This window comes from Lutjanus erythropterus, chromosome 10, assembly GCF_056507025.1.
Source record: "Lutjanus erythropterus isolate fLutEry1 chromosome 10, fLutEry1.hap2, whole genome shotgun sequence".
Lineage (NCBI taxonomy): Eukaryota > Metazoa > Chordata > Actinopteri > Lutjaniformes > Lutjanidae > Lutjanus > Lutjanus erythropterus.
In genome coordinates this window covers 18,112,687-18,130,685 of record NC_139326.1, presented here as the reverse complement: position 1 = coordinate 18,130,685, position 17,999 = coordinate 18,112,687, and the positions used below count along the sequence as shown (strand labels likewise).

General features: G+C 37.9%; 1 protein-coding gene across 3 annotated transcripts in view; it reads left to right on the top strand.

Moving 5' to 3' along the window:
* Positions 1 to 3,169: 3,169 nt before the first annotated feature.
* sh2b3 (SH2B adaptor protein 3) overlaps positions 3,170 to 17,999 on the top strand; it is a 65,291-nt gene continuing 50,461 nt past the window's right edge. For 2 of the 3 annotated variants that reach the window (XM_084728479.1, XM_084728478.1), the window contains exon 1: positions 3,170 to 3,498. The gene's annotated coding sequence lies outside the window, so the exon portion shown is untranslated. Of the gene's footprint in view, positions 3,503 to 17,999 lie in introns of all 3 variants that reach the window. The other variant, XM_084728480.1, reaches the window with a different exon arrangement.

Genomic DNA, 17,999 nt, shown 5'->3' with positions numbered 1-17,999 from the left:
AATAATATGTAAAGGAATTAATGAATGTGTCAAATGAATCATATAAATGATATTGGTATCTGTATTCAGGAGTGCCAAATGATGAATGCAATCGAAATGCACAATAATCACATTTTTTCCAATTGAATTCCATGACTGTAGTGCAATTTTTCAATGTCAATATGAGTATTATTTTAAATAACCAGTAATATTTAACACATTGTCCTGATTATGGTACTCTGAAAAGATGTTTGCTAACTCAGCAGTTAAACCACTCAATAAAAAGTTTTAATATGTTATGGTGTGAACAGTTGTTTTTTCTGTGAGTACTTGAGGTGATTTTTAGTTTTCTGCAGCAAGATTGTTTTTTTTTCTAAAATCCAATCATCTGAATTTTAGCCATAAAAAATAAATACAATTTTGACTTGTCTTAAAAGTTCATTGGATTATGAAGTTAATATTGCTTTTATGAAGTTGTATCAACTTCAGTCTTAACGTGTTATGGGGAAAATTATATTGATCACATTTGAACAAAACTGCAAAATAAAACCAACATGGAAGCAATAACACTAATGACCTTCAAATGTGGAAAGGACAAGAATTTGGATTGACAGATTTCATTAAGATATTAATATTAATTAATAAGAGATTAATTAACAGTTTTTATTGCAAGTATGTACATGAAATTAATAAATAAATAAATTCCATTGATAATGGTCTTAATAAGGACTTAAGAAGTACTTTGACTGGTCCGCTAAATACACACACGCACACACACACACACACATTCTTGGTGCTATTTGGTCTATGTCTCACCAGGGGGCGCTGTGCAGCAACTGTAAACAGTAGACTCAAACCTTTGACTTTAGGTAAATCAATACTTTACACCTGGAGGCACAGGTGAGTGTAATTAACCCTCTGGTGACAGAAACCAGAGGGGCTTTGAGTCTCCAGGGCAGAAAAAAAAAAAAATAAACCCAGTTCTTAATTTTTTTTTCTTGTTCTTCTTATAAGCTCTTGGTAAACTTATGCATTTCTGATAAAAATCAGAAATGTATCCCTATAGATCGCCTCTTGTTTTGTAGGTCAGCAGAGTGTATTGGGTTGCCATTGCAACCAACAGTGTCATACAATTAGATACAAAATGCTCTTTTTAATCCGTTTGTCGTGTTCTTCTCCATCGGGAATTATTGTAAAAAAGACTTTAGGTCATATCACGTGAGAAATGGAGGATGTACAGTGTCTGAAAATACTTACTGATGGAGCCTGGACAGTTTCTGCAGCTTGCACATACCATGTTTGACCAGGGGGCTGCTGAATGACTGCAGACTGCACCAAGCTTCCTGTCTGGTATTTCAACATAAAAGCACGTTTAACAACTGATCAATTACTCAAAATAGCCAATACAGTCTAGCACAAGAGTTAATGTTGCCTTTTGCCTTTTCAAAGTCAAATTCAGCATTTATAAATGGTCTATACAATCAGTTACCTATTTTGTGACACTGCAGATATTTGACTTGTTCATGTTTGAAGACTGCCAAATTGTGACAGATAAATTAACTGCATAAGATACAATTACACAATAAATATACAACTCACAGATTCACAGATAGGATACAGTTCACAGTAAATAAAACAAAAAGACAGAACATTGAAATGCTTTGTTATACAGTAAATTAAACCACTCAGCAGTATATGCTAAGTAAAATTAGCTCTACCTTTGCAAGTTCCATCAAAATGATTCTTACATCAGTAATACCAATACAATAGTGCAATATATAATATATAATTTTGCCTGCATATGGAGTACTAGATATGTTTTAAGTATATTTTGCTTGGGAAACTCGGTATTGTTACTGCTATGTAAATACAAGGCAAACAATTCAAATGCAAAATAATGACATTCCATATGTTTTGTAGGTGATGAGAAGAATACAGATATTGTTTGTGAGGTTTTTTGTTTGTTTGTTTGTTTCTTTTATTACTGGGCAAATCCTATATTCACAATAAGAGATGGGTGAACCAATATTCTTCTTCTTCTATCATTATTATTATTATTATTATTACTATTATTATTATTATTATTATTATTATTATTAGTAGTAGTAGTAGTAGTAGTAGTAGTAGTAGTAGTAGTAGTTGTTTTAGTAGTTGTAGTAGTTGTAGTTGTAATACTAGTTGTATTTTTTTCTATTCAAGAACTGCATCAGTCTGGCAATACGTTAAGATGCTTTAAGAATAAGAAGTCAGTTAAAACTAATGTGTTTGATAAATTTGTTATGGATTGATGTATCTCTCTCTAATCTCTAATCTCTCTCATTCTCATGTAATTTATATGTACCCCCAGTGTTGACATTTGTTTTTTGTTTTTTTTTTGCAAACATAGTCTTAATATACATATGTTAAAATAAGATCTAAAATAAGAAAAGGTAATGCTATCTTTTTTCTTTTTGAAAATGAAACATTTACACATAACAAGCCTTAGTTATAACATTAGACACAATTTAACATTCAAGATAAGGAAAGATATCCTGCATTAGTTCCATAACAAGGAAATTCAGTGTTACAGCAGTAAAGTGGAAAAACATAAAAATATAACAAAGCATCAATAAAAATATAAAAATATTTTTTAAAAAAGGAAATATAAAAATATGCACAATTTGAATGGGGGAAACATAAAAATAAAAATAGGAACACAATAAACAGGGGAAATATAAAAAAAAATAGGAACATGATGATAATACACCTGATCATTGCACACTGAAATTAAAAATTCACCTTAGTGAATTACTGATATTGCAAGGCACATTAGGCAAAAATAAATAAATAAATAAATAATCGAGAGAGGAAAAAAAAGAGATGAAATAAAATTACATAAAAGGGACCCTGTGGACAATCATCACAGCGCTTTAAAAATAATAATAGGGAAATATGCGAGCTTATAAAGACCTGAAAGCATTTGATGACTCCCAGAACAGCTATGGGGAAAAATAGCTTCTCCTACCCGTGTCGGTTAATGCCAACGGTGGTTTGTGCACAGAGGCCCCCCCTAGTGGGTTAATCCGGCCCTGGTGACTGAAACCTCTGAGAGGGAGCGCGTCATGCAGCTCTTATTTTGAAAAGCCAAAACCGGAAGCCCTTGTTGCGAGTTTCCTCTGACTTGACACAGCTGGACGGCGGCACATTTTTTTTTTTTTTTTTTTTTTTTGACAGCGGAAATGAGGAGTCGTCACTTTTTTCCGCGTCAAGTTCGTGGCTGAAACTTTTCTCTCCTCTTTTTTTTTTTTTTTTCGTTTGTCGAGGAGGAACCGTGGCGTGCGCTCACCATGAGAGAGAAAGAGACGGTCTTTTCAGCACTCAGCCTCCCCTCTCATGCATGTCCAGTTTTATGCTGTTGCTCCCTTCCGACGTCGTTTTGAGTTACTTTAGATGCTTCTCAACACATTTCCGTTATGCGAAGTCCAACTTGTTGGTTAGTCGTCGTGCTGCGGTGGGTGCCCATCCGAGATAACGGAGAACGTGAGTATGTTGTGAGCTCCTGTCAGCTCTTATTACCCTTTAGTCTTTTGGTGCTTTTATAACATCACTGAACTCTTAACTTCACCACATGGACAGATAATATCCAAATGACGAACCCTTGCAGAAATGTGGACATTTACTTAGCTTCCGTGCAAAATTACTTTTTTTTTTTTTTTTTTCTTCACAAATATTCGTCGAAAAAATGTGCTCATGTGAAATTTAAAGGGCTCTGCCTCTCCCTGGCTTGTAGCTGGTGGTGCAGGCGCAGACATTTTGGCCAAAAAGTAAAGTTTTCTTGTAAAAAAAAAAAAAAAGAAAAAGAAAAAAAGAGTCCTGTCAGGATTTTCCTGTCTTTCAGCTGCTTGGCGTTACATCAGTGTTGATAGTTGGCACAACAGATGCGCTCAACACGTGCTTTTTCTAACTTAGTGGCAGTTTAAATGCATGTGGATTTCTGTGATATTATTTGGCGCAAATCTATCAGCCCTGATGATGTCACAATATTAAACCTATTGTGGTTTATCATGGGGCTGCACGGTATCAGTGTGCTGTTATTTTGAGAGATATTGCCAATGCCATATTATTCACGATCATCACATTTGCATCACAATTTGAATTTTCACTGAAAAAAAAAAACGTGCAAAATCATGATAATGTGGCACTTGTTGGGGTTTGCACCAGGACACTCAGAATATCAGAATATATCAGATTTCCACTTCACAATGTCAATATTATTGTAATATCTACTGAAAATGTGAGAAAATCAGTAATATTCCTGTTTAACTTTGTTTATTTTCTGCTTTGTGTCTTTTATGGCAAATTAATTGCACTCAAAATACAAGTGTAGGGACGTGGAGAGAGAGTCTGTGACCATAAATGTACAAAAGAGTACAAAAAGTGCAGTGAAAAGCTGCATGAATGTGTGTGTGGAGGGAGACAAAGAGATAATGGAAAGAAACTAAATTATTTAAGAGCATACGGTATGTTTTAAAAGGACTATTTACATGATATTATCATATGTGTCGTATTAACATGATATCAATGGTTATTGTCAATACCAGACAGTATGTTACAACATTTCTTGTCTGTACCACACAAACATGTTCTCTCACATCTGGAGAACAAGATTTGTGGCATCTGTGTAGCACTACAGTATTAGAGTTTTTCAAAAAAAATTGCAGCGTTTGTTTTTGCTATTTCAATAATATTTGACTTAATAGTTCAGCCGTGCTTATGTACAATACATGTTAATGGGCTAAGACATCCAAAAAGTGACTTAATTGTCCACCAGGTTACCCATGAGTGATGATGAAGTTAATAGGGTGCATTTCAGATGTGAACGTTACTGTTGATTGTGGCAGTCAGACGTTATTGTGTGCGTGTGCTCAGGTCAGTGGTCACCCCTCATGACTGCAGCTGGATGGAGAACAGGAACAAGTGGGGAGCAGCCTCTTGGTTTCACAATGCGGTGTTGTGTAGCAGTAAATCAAAACAGTAATGCTAAGACTGTGTGAGTGTGTTTTAGAGGGGATTCACTTCTATTCTTGTCTTGTTTGTGTGTGTAAACAGGAGGAAAGCGCAGGAGGGTATTGCTTCAAAGTAAAAGGTGTCTCTCTGTCTGTTTGCTTCGAGGCAGCACGTGTGTCGTTGTGGTGGTTCTCAAATTTTTCCAACCAAAATAGTAGCTGAACAGTGAATTGGAGTAGCAATAGATGGACGGATGAAGGCATACTATACAGGATTTTCCTAAAAAAAAACAATTAACACGACCCCTCAAAATCATAATTTATGACGCTCTAGAAGTGTTTGGTGTGTCTGTATCTGCACAGATCCTGCTCTCTGCCTGTATTTTATTATTTTCTCATATTTTTCTGTGCTATGAATGTTTCTGGGCTTCAGGTTTGAGTAGTGGTGTGCAGCCCCCACTCAATACAGTACACAGGTTGTGCACATTGCTGTCTCTGTTTCTCTCTGCTCTCATTCACATCAAATCTGGCATTGTACAGAGGAGTGGGCATGCTAATTTATGCTTTGAAGCGTAAGCAAAAACACTTGATTTTTATGTGGTGTTTTATATATGAGGATATGTTCATGGATATGTAATTTACCACAGGTGGAAGATGCTGGAAAAGCTTGAAAGTGCACCTCGAAAACCCTGATGTACTGACTGCAAAGGTCAAAAATATACTTCGGAGGGCTTCCTCCATCTGCTCGCTCATTTCCATCACAATAACACAACAGGCCTCAGTTGAACTCAGAGAGACCAAGAGCCTTTGCCTGATATCAGACAGAATCGTCAACTTGTTTCAATTCATCTCCAGAATCAGTTAACGCAGTGTTGTGGGTGTATTCAGAGGTATTGCCCCAGACAACCAAAGCATTGTTAGTTTATGAGCTAAACAGCTAAAATATATTAAATCCAATGTTAGCTGTCTGGCTAACATGGCTAACAGATGAGCTCTGATTTTTAGAGGCAGTTGACATCAAAGCCACCTTATTAGTGCCACAACTATCAGTTGTTTGGGGTGGCGCACGCACAGTGCTGTGACTATCACACCCAGCTGCTGTTTGTTTGCATTTGTGGCTCTGAATAGGTTTTGGGAATTTGGAGCAAACTGGATGAAACCTAACTGAATGAAACCACTGCCATGTTAAAATGCATGAAAAATACATATGGCCTATGGGTGCAAGAAAATATTCATGATATCAATCATTGCGATATTATATTTTGTGAGACTGTATCGATTCTCAAAACACTGTATTATGATGTTGTTATACATGTAAAGAGTGGTGGCAATATATTGAATCGTAACTCCTATATTCTGATACAAATTGTATCGGCACATTCTTGCTATCAACAAACAGTTTATTGATGAAATAATGAGTAATTCAGCAAATAAAATTCCAGACAAATTAAAGTCTAATAATGCCGTAAAGCAGTTCTGAGCATTGTTTGCACCGTACGATGGTTCACGTCATGAACGCAGCACCACAGACAGCAACATCACAGCCATATTCAGTGGCGCTGGTCGCAGCCACACACACTCGTACTAGCATGTCAGAGGAGCAAAAGAGGAACAAGAACAGGATAAAAAAGAAGAGAGAGCAAACTGATTGGGCAAGACAATGTGAGATGGGACAGGAGGAGAGAAGAGGGGAGGAGAAAGTGTGGGAAAGAGGAAAATGCGGAGAGGGAGTCAGAAAGATGAAAAAGAGGAGAAGGCCTGGCAGTAACCTCCAGCACATTTGGAGAAAATGTAAAAGTTATTTAATAGTGAATGTTTTATTGTGAACAGACAATTTAATTTTCTATTAAAGAAAAATTAACAATATTGTCATATCGCTCACCCTTACAAATTATCACGTGACCAGGCGTATCATATTACCAGGCATTTGATTAAATAGTATGTCATCTTAGCATATGAAAATGCATCCGTAGGGTACATATTTACCTTCTGTAATAATCCCAGCAGCAGGCTGATGATGGCATTCTTTGTTGATTCAGTCATTTAGATGTGACAGCTGTAACACCTTGAGTCACTGAAGCACAAAAGACAGAAAAACATTGCCTTTAGGGTGGGGAAGTAACGCCAGCTGAACTGTACATAGTATTTTCCATTGCAGGCACGTTCAACTCTGTCAACACCAGACAGAAGGGTGACTGTAATTTAAAGGTTGAGTGTAGTTACAGATACCCAATTTGCCTGTACAGTCTGTTTATGTGTTTAAGTGTTTACTTCCCTACAGACTTCCTTGGTCTCTGAATTTTCATGTGGTCTTCACTTCTCTTTTTCTCAGTATAGTATGTGGAAACTACTGACAAAAATCATTTATGATCTTTTGGTCTGATGACCATCTGAATATCAGGAGTGATAATATTCTGCCGCACTTTTACAGCACTGGAAAATCTTGGACTTTCCCTAGAGAGGGGGATGACACTTGTTCAGCATGATTATAATAGGATTTTCTCCAACATGACATGATTACTCGGTTGGGGATTTTATGCACCACAACACAATATTGTCCCAGTATCTGTCTGAGACATCTTTCCTTGAAAGAAAAGACTGTAGCTTCTTGGAATTCAGGCAATATAGTAGTCATTTTTACAGCATCTTTGAAGCATTGTGCACATTATGTGCTGCTGCAGACATAAAAAAAAAAAGTGAAAGAAATAATGGACTCTGCAGCCTCGGCTATCAGCCGTGGATCAGACAATGTCATGGTTCCATGTCTTTAACTGAGATGTTATCGGACGCTAGCTCCTCTGCTTCCCTCAGGCGTTCTGAGAAAGACAGGAAAGGAGAAGGAGGAACCGTGGGAGATTAATTTGCAGACAGACGGGAGTTGGAATCTGCAAAAGACGAACGATGGGGAAAGACGGAAGGCACAAATTAGGGCAGAAAATGGAAGAAAAAGAAAGCTCTTTTCTGGTGTCAATAAGGATCTCCTACAATGTAACACACATGTTTTCTAGCAGTTGTGTGTGTGTGTGTGTGGCCACCCAAACAGTTAAGCCTAAAAATCTCAGACTTAACTGTATTTTATCACCACACACACACACACACACACACACACACACAAGCCATACAATGGGGTTAAGTTCTTGCGTGTGTGTGCATGTGTTTGCACAAGCGTTGGGGGGGTCAGACATGCGTGCCTGTGTGTGTTTTTTCCAAAGCGGCAATAATTAGAGACTGTGTGTGTGTTTACCCCAATGCGCCCCTGTTCTTGTTGTTGGAAGAATGTTGATTATAGGACAGATTTAGCTGCAGCACTATGAGGATGTAGCTGAAAATGTGTTTGCTTGAAGGCTCTGCAGTCAAAATACATTAATGGATTTGTGTGTGTGTGTGTGTGTGTGTGTGTGTGTGTGTGTGTGTGTGTGTGTGTGTGTGTGTGTGTGTGTGTGTGTGTGTGTGTGTAGTGAGAATTAGGGATGGCATCAAGAGTTGTGGATTTTCAAACTTTACAAAAGAAACACACCCTGAATATTTTCCTTTTAGTCCTGAGAAGTTTCTGCAGGTTTTAAGGGTGTATACATACAGAGCTGCAAAAATCAGTTTGTTACTGGATTAGTCAATGAAATTACATTGACAACCATTTTGATTAAAGGTGCAAGAAAATATTGATACACTTGAGTTTCCCAATATTATGTTTTGTGATACTATATTGATTCGTAAAAACACTGCATCATGATATTGTGACTGATGCAAAAATTTGTGGCTGTGCAGTTTTATGCAGCGCTTCAACCCCCGACTGCTAGATAGCAGCATTTTTTATCTGTCTTCCTTGTTCTGATTGCATTAAAATAAACTTTTTAACTCAGATTTTCTGAATATGGTGCCATGGAGACACAACAACTTCTAACTAGGGTTGCAAATGTGCATTTTTCTTCACTGGAAGTTGAACACTTAAACAATCAATAATTGATTAACCATGAATAATTGGTGAGACAGAAAACACACATCTTTTCTGTTTAAGTTTTATTTTAACTCTCCTAGTTAGTTATGTGAAACAGAATAATAAAACAACAAAGCTTTCACTCAAATGGCTTTGGGTTTGAGTTCAACTTTATTTGTCCCTGAAGGACAGTTCATTTTGCAGCATTAAGTCCTGTCTTTTATAGCATCGTCAAACAACACAATGTCAAAGTGCTCCAGAGAAATTGTACACAAAAAACTACATTGCAGTTAATACATTTTTAATCGGTAAAATGCTTAACTGTGACCAATAGAGCTGCAATGATTAATCGATTATTAAATTAATCGCCAGCTAGTTTGATAATCGATTAAAAATTTGAGTAATTTCAGTCATTTTCAATTTTCAACACTTTCTGACATTCACCAAACAACTAATCAATTAGTGGAGAAAATGGTTGACAGATTGATCATTAATCAAAATAACCATTACAGGAAAGACTTGAAAAATAGGCCCAAACACACAGCCTTATTGAGCCCCATGGAGCACACAGACGTACGTTTGGACCTGTTTCTCAATGGACTGGATTGTGACAAGATTATTTAATCGATTGGTCGAGAAAATAATCAACACATTAATCGACAATTAAAATAACTGTAAGCTGCAGCCCCAGCGACTAATCAGTAATGACTAGTCATTAACATCCCTTCTTCGTTCGACATTTGAAGTTGTATAAAGAATGTCAAGGCTCTGTTGTTAAAATGGCATTACATTTTATGAAGCGTGCATGATTTGTTTAGGACTCGAAACTCAAAGTTTAACATTCAGGACTTGTCGGTCTTGACTTCAGACATGAGGGCGAAGATTTTACTTGTGATTTGAATTATGTTCCACCTCTATTGGTCGGACAAAGCAAGCAAACTGGGGACAACACTGTGGACTTCGAGTAGAGCAGATTATATACATAGACATATCAAACAGCTTTTTGTGTGCTTGTTTGTCTGTATGTGTGTGTGTGTGTGTGTGTGTGTGTGTGTGTGTTTAGCAGAAATGGGAGTCATGTCTAAGTTGAAGTGAAAGTAGGAACATATACTCCTGCACAATACACAATTTGCATCGTGTCACATAAGTTTATTCCCGGCAAAAGAAGTTACTTCAGCCCAAAGCGGCGTTCTTGGATGACGTCCCTGTGTCAGAATAAGTGGTATTTTGTAAGTGCAAACACTGAAACTCAATTGGCTCCTCATGAATCCCAATGTGGAAAAGTTTATAACTTCTGAACTTGCCTTCCAGGAAGTCAGATGCCTGCAGATCATTCACAGCCGATCACAGTGACTGAAGGAATCAATTACCTCCCACTCAAACTCCCCCCAAACAACCCCACACACAGTTACGCACACACACATACAGTACAATATCACACATCTTAAATACAATCATGCGTCTTCGCAATTCACAATGAATCAGAAAGACATCACGAGTAGGGATGACTCATTCATAAAGTGCTTGTGGATTTCAGACAGAGATGTCTGTCGTACTCTCCCGGGCTGGAACATTTGACTCTTGAATGCTTGAATTGGCCGGATTGTATTGATTCGACTCCACCGAGTTGTGAATGATGGATTGCTGTTTTCAGCTTTTCAGAAACTAAACCCGTGTTTAAGGGTTCCAGTAATAAGTTGAGGTCTGCTTTTTGGTGGCTTTATAGCTGAGAAACATACTTAAACTGTTTAGTTATTCAGTGTATGTGTATTTAATGTTCTGTTATATGCACAGTCAGTCCGTGTTTATTTTGCCAGGGCTCAAAGTGGGTGTGCAGGGAAAAAAGTCTGTGGGTGTATTGAGTTTTTCTTCTTTTTAACAGTGTGTGCATAGTACATTGCATGATGATGCACATTCTATTCTTTTCAAACAATATTCATGTTTGTGTTGAAGCACTAATAGATTCACTGATTTGTTTTAGACACTGAAGCTGTTTTTAAAATCAGTATCTGCTTTTAAACTATACGTATAATAATTAGGATGCACAATAATTTGCTATAATATTGTATTTTTCCATGTTGAAAACAGTTGTTGTTGTTGCTAGCATTTTGTTAGCCGCTCAAAGGCAATCCCTTCCCAATCCCAATCTGTAGACCCATCAGAGGCCATGTTCCTGACTCGTGAACCAATCAGAGGTGGTGTTTCTGACTTGTGTGAGACAGCACTGATCCATAGTAGGGATGTGCGCGATTAGTCGACTACACGACTAAACGTCACCACCCTCGCTAGTCGGCACTAGAATTCTAGTCGGTTAAACCGTTGCCTCTATGGTGTTATGTAGCCACCTGCCACTAGTTTGGGCTGTGGCCCAATCAGACAGCAGCCCCTTTCGCCCAGCATGTATGCCCTGATGGCCCAGGCAACCGCGGGTGTTTTTAACGGCAAAGTCGGACAGAAAACCAGCGTGGTTTGGCAGTGTTTTAATCTAAAAAATGGAAATAAAGTTGAATGTAAACTGTGACAGAGTAAACTGGTATATAATCACTTGACTTAACATGTGACCACATTAAGCACAGACATAGACATTAACCTGCAAACAGAGCCGCCGCTGCTGCTGCTGCTAGCTCTGCTAATGTTAGCCACAGTGTGTAGCAGGCTGGCAGCTAACATCAGCTCCGGCTCATTTACCTGCAGACACTGTGATCCTCTTCAGTTTGAGCATCGAGGAAGTTTTTGTCATGTTTTTTAGGTTAATGTGTGATGTTCGTTGTCACACTATAAATTTTGGCAATATTGCTTTTATAATTCAGCCCTAAATTGTGTTTTTTTAAAAATGGCGGTATAGTGTAATGAATGGACAAAACACAGGAAGAAAAAAAATTGTTGTGATGCCCAGAGGTCACTGCTGACCGCATTCCTGTAGTCTCCCCTCTTCACACATCACATCTATCCATGCAGCCGAAGCCAAAGCTTAACTTCTCTTTTCATTTTTTGCCTGTCATTATGTCTGTGGGAGCCCCATATTTTAGTATTTCCTTGACATGCCAGGGTCTGTCTTAGCAGGATAATGATAGACTGCAGACTGCAGAGACGTTTTGTATTAGTCATTGGTGGGATGCCGGACAGCTGGAAAGATGCTTGTTAGTGAGTTTTTTACTTTTACACATAATGGTCATATACAGTGTTTTCTTTTAAGGTAAACCCACGATTTGTTTTCTGTTGCAGCACTGATTGATAAAATGGTCTCATTACTCCAGCAAACAGTTGGCTTCCTACTTTTAATCCTTTGCTAGTGCTGTGCGATTTCCTTCTTATCATAGATCCAGTCTTTTTATTTTCGCTCTTTTCCCAACCTGCCTCCCTCTCGCTCTGTTCCCAGACCACAGGAAATGGCCAGAAAGCGGCCGGGCTTTATTTCTGTGCGTCTTAAGAATAGCAGCATTGTGTTGTGTTGGAGCCTGCATTGTTGTGGGAATGTAGGACTGAGCGAGAGAATACACTTAACCAAAACAAAAACCCTATGTACCCAATAGTATTTTGCCTACACAACAGAACAACAAACTGCATACTGTATGCAACACAACACTTCACTAGTTCACAGCTGTAACTTTTTCTTTTATAGAAAGATAGTTGCAGATTTATGAGAGTTACACAAAAAATTTCACACTGATTTTACTTATATAACAACACTAACTATGTTTACCTGGACAATATTTCTTCAATCTGATTAAAGTCATTCTGATCAGAAAGTCAGATGATAGAAAGTGTTTACATGCTCCAAAGCATTAATCAGAATATAACTTTTTTGACATATGCTAACTGGTTCTGTGCGCTGTGAAGCTGCTACTCTGATAGAAATACACTGGAAGTAGAATTAAAAGTTCAGTTTGTCAACTGCTGGTAAACGAAGAAGAAGAAATGTTTCCGTCTGTTAATTTTCAAGACGGACACGCATTGTATCCTGAGAACAGCCTTAGTGTCTTTAAATCTTTAAAGGCCTCAAAGAGAAAAGTTCTGTCTGCCACTGACCAGTTCTGCTAGCATTTGGTGATATGTTAAAATTTCTGCTAGCATTTGGTGATATGTTAAAATTTCTGCTAGCATTTGGTGATATGTTAAAATTTTCTAAACGGCCATGGACAGCTGATCAACTGGTGATTGGCAATATATTTGCACCCTCCTCCCTCTTCCTCCTGTCCTACTGATTTTCAAGCTGGGACATGTGTGTTAGTGGCAAATTCGCTATGTCCAATAAACAAAATAAACTCAAAAACTGCCAAGAAATTAAACATTCTCACACCTGTTTTCCCTTTTAAACTTCTGAATTCAGGTTTTTCTGTTTTATCAAACTAAGATGAGCTTAATTGGCCCATTAACTCAGCAACTTTCTTGTAAAGGTCGGTGCTTTGACATTTGCGCATATCCAAAAACCTGTTGATATCCAAGTCTGTCATAATTAAAAGTACGTTTTTTCCTTCTGACCAGAAACGTAGGGGTTTTTTTTGTGTGCATGCATCTCATCCGCTACTCCAGCCATACAAACTGTTGGCCAGTTAGTTTGTTTACAACACACAGAGCTCACTGTAAACAAGCAGCTGTGGTAAAAACCCCAAATTGAGACGCATACTCTGAATGCGCTGTATACTTGTCCAAAGAATGCTCATAAAACCTGAATGATAACAGCCTGTCCCACATGTCTTAATTGGAAAATTAAGACATGCGTCAAATCTGGAAAACTCTTTCCAAAAAAAAAGAAAAAAAACTCTTGAAGTCTAAAATGCAATAATCTGAATTTAGGCCTGACAGTGTCTTAAAATATTATTAATATGATTTTGACAATTGATTAAATTATGAAGATAATGTTACTTTTATAGAGTTGCATTAACGTCAGTCTCGCCTTTAAATTTGTTTTGGGGAAAAACTGTACTGATCACATTGTAAGAACTACAAAACAAAGCCAACACTGAACCAATGACCAACCATGCATGTGCTTATTTGCCAGTATGAATGTGAAATAGGTCATAAATTGCATTCATAATGTTCTTAAACGGACTTAAAATATCATGTTGAAACCTGCAGAAACCCTGGTGATACGTTTGCATTTATATCAAACCTTTTTTTGTTTCCTGATGGTTTATATTTGTAACAAGACTCTCGATGTAGCTGCAGGATCCCCTCTTTTGTCTTAACCCTAATCAGCTGATGCTCTCCTCGGGTTATGGGAAGTTAAGGCCGAGGTTATCTCATGTTTCAGCACTACTTCCTCCTTTACAATATGTTCTTCAATTATGTAAGCTGTGTGCGTCTCGCTTTCTGCTCTGTTCATTATCAAAGCTCTTTCACATCTCACTTCACACAAACAGGAACACTGAGACTTGGCCAATCCCCATCCCTCTCTGCAACTGCACGTTTTTCATGTCGGCCTCTTCTTTTATGTAGTGATCAATCAGCACTTTTAGCTGCGTTGAGCAGTTGTGTCAGGTTAAATGCCAGTTTTGCTTGATTGTACTTCATAGCTTGTTGCACTCAAGTATAAAACATGCAGTGAGCGGGATGAAAAAAATGATGTCAGTTTGTGTTAACAGCCTGTTTGGCCTGTCATAACAATATTCAACTGTTTTGGTGGGAATTTCTGGCCTTTTTCTCCAGATAACAGACTTGCATAATGGTTGCTTGTGGGTTTGTACTCATGGATGGACCACTTGTGTTTTGCCTAAGTTTTCTTTGTGTCCATGTAGGGCAAGTTTGGAATCGAGCTGCATGAATTTAATAATTACCACCACAAATCATTAGTTCGGCTAATCTGTGAATGTATTCCTGGCAAAGCAATAAGGCTTGCCTACTTGCCCATGGGAAGTACATCTGGCAACTCAAAGGTAAAAAAGGATTAAACTATTTTGATAACTGATTAATCGTTCAAGTCATTTTTCGTGCAAAACGGCTGAAAATGCTTCTTTTGGCCTCTCAAATGTGGAGATTTTAAGCTTTTCTGACATTTTGTAGATGTTGCTGCCCTAAATTAAATATGTCAGTTAACTTTAGTCTTTGATGCTAGTTTTATCACCTTTAATAAATAAAACAATTGTACACGGGCAAGTAAAAACATTAACATTAACGATGAACCCTGGTATTGATTATTTCACTGAAGTAGTTTTGTAAAGCCAAGACATCTTATAAATAAGGGCAGTCTGCATTAGCAGCAGAGCGGCTTTCTGATGGTGTGAGCTGTTGTTTTACGACAGGGAAAGTAAATATGTTTAACCTCATTTAGTGCAGTGACAAGATATAAAATCCAAGCTATGTGCAACGCCCATGGTCGTGCTGCAAAGTATGTACTTTGAACTTTGAACTTGACTTTATATGAGATTTAATGAAATGTATTTAATGAGATGATTGAACTCTGTTTATTGGGCTTCCTTGAATATCAGGTTTTATCCTGGACTATTTTGTGGCCGGGACCAGTAACGTCCTGGAGTCCTGGAGTTTCTTGTTGCCTGCAACTGATCCTAGAGAAGAAATAGCCCAGCTTATAGCACTCCATAAAATGGTCAATTGTAGTTTTTACACTTGGGATTTTTGTACAGTTTTTGTCTGGAAACAAAATATAATGTGTTCATTAGTGAGCTTTAGAGGTACTGGCAACTATTTTGATAAATGATAAATTGTTTGAAGTCAGTTGAGTCAAGCTAAATTCTGTAGTTCCATCTTCTCAAATATGACAATTTGTTGATTTTCTGTATTTCAAGTATGTATTTTATGTATGCTCCAATACCATTTTTGCAATTCAACTTCACGATTTTTTGGAATTTTTATTTGCTTTTTATACACAAAACATCATGAGCCCTGTTACCAAAACACAGCAGTCAGTCTCTCTGCAGCACCATTGCTAAACTGCATATAGAACCAGTAAATACAATGTACAATAGAATATGTGCGTGCGTGTGTACATGTATGTATGTGTGTGTATATCTTTAGAAGTAAAGTGCTACATGTCACTGTTCCTGTTCCTGCTCAGCCACCACTTTGGTAGGGATCGTTGCTGTCTGCTATTTCAAGAAATGTTTTTAGTTTTACAGCGAAACCCTTTCCCTTCGGTTCTCTTCAGTAAAATCCATGCAGAAGCTTACAGATTGTCTGATTTAATCAAGGTAAATACACTGTTGTCTCAGTTAAGTATGGTAAGAGTTTAGCTGTGTGACTTTGTCATTCTCACATTTAAGCTGTAGCTCTTGTACTTGAATATTCAAGTGCTCTTTCCACCCCTGACGTAAGAGTGCATTTTGGTATCCTGTCTGTGTGTGCCAGTGTGTGCCTGTGCCTGTGTGTGTGCCTGTGCCTGTATGTGTGTGTGTGTGTGTGTATGTACATATGTACGTACAGTGTCTTTGCATGTGTGTACTGCTGCTCGCTGCTTGCCAGGGCAGGGCAGGGCTTCCTGTTACTGTGATTGCTGCCCAGGCAGAGCAGAGCAGAGATCCTTTGGTCTCTGTTCCTCTTTGGCTTTGCCACCTGGACTTTCACCCACAAACCTGGCGCCGTCTCCTCCCCTCTCGCCTTTCTTCTGCCTGCCTTCTCATTATCCCCCTCATCCCTCTCTCTGTCTATCCCTGTTGTTTCTCTGTCTCCTCCTCTTCCTTTTTCCTCCCTCCCTCTCTCTTTTTTTAATAACCACCTTAGTCCTGCACTCACACACTCACTCACTCTCTCCCTGCTTTGTAAATTTATCCCCAGCTCTGTGATTCATTCACTGATTCAGATAATGAAAATTCAAAGGTGGTAACAAAATCTGTTTTTCATCCCAGGCCTTGTGATGCACATGTTGCCGCATTTTTTTTTCTAGCGTATTTATTTTTTCCACTCCAGTTTTTACTGGAAATGCTGGCGTGTTTGATGTCTGAGAGAGCCTTGATGCCATGCAGACTAATTGAGTCGTAAGCAATAGATTGGATCCGGCTGATCTCGGTAATAAGGCCAGGGCTATATAAAGGTCAGAAGGATGTGGCTTGCTGTAAATTGCATTTCATATAATGACTATGATGATTAGGAGCACATCCTATTTCTGTAGTAATGAACAACCAAACAGAGTGCGGAGGTGTACATGTGCACACATTCTCAGGGGTGTTGCTCATACACACATCTGTCTTTTTATGTGTGTGTGAAAAAGAAAAAAAAATGTTCAACTTAGACTGTAAAAACATGGAGTTAGTGTGTGTAATGTCATGCATAATTTAAAAGTAAAGGACAGTTTTAATGACTTGAGGTTGGATGTACTGTTGGGTGGCATCATGTCAATTAAAAGATGGACAAGATGAGGCTTTGAGACACTAAGACACTGATAAAACCTAAACAGACAAGGTGTGCAGAATAGTACATCAAAGCGGACAGCTTCAGTGAGATGGTGCAGCAGGCAGTTTATATTTGCGTTCAAATTTTTGTTTGCTCAGTATATTTAAGACTTCAAACAAAGTACTACAAGGAGAGGATTACTTAATAAGCTGCATTTATTGCATAAAAATAGGCTGTGTACCCGATGTCCTTTGCAAACAACAACACATTAAAAGGTGTTATATCAATATTATGATGTGAGACTCGATATCGTCATAGATTTTTATATCGCTGCATTGTGATATGGCATAAGTGTTGTCTTTTCCTAGTTTTAAAAGCTGCATAACAGTAGCCTGATGTTAACTCATCAGACTGTGGACATGTATTCGATTTTGTCCATATCCTCCAATCGTCCTTTATATTCTGTTGCATAGTTTAATTTAAAGTTGAGATTTTCCAGTATCTTATTTTGGAGAAAATGTTTCTATTAAGATATATATCGTATATTGTTGCATAGACTAAAAATATTGAGATTATTTTTAAGCAGATCAAACGCAGATCATTGATTTACAAATGCATGGATATTTTGCATCATTTTTGGCATTAAAAAAGATTTTTGGTGGCCTGGCGGAGGTTCCTATTGGCCTGCCGACCCACCAACTCTGTGCAGTTATAGGGGGTACGCTGCGTGGCTATTAGACATACAGTACTGCATCTTAATCCACTTTTGCACTGGTGTTAGTATGCAGCCATGGCAGTTGCTGGTTTGAATGAAT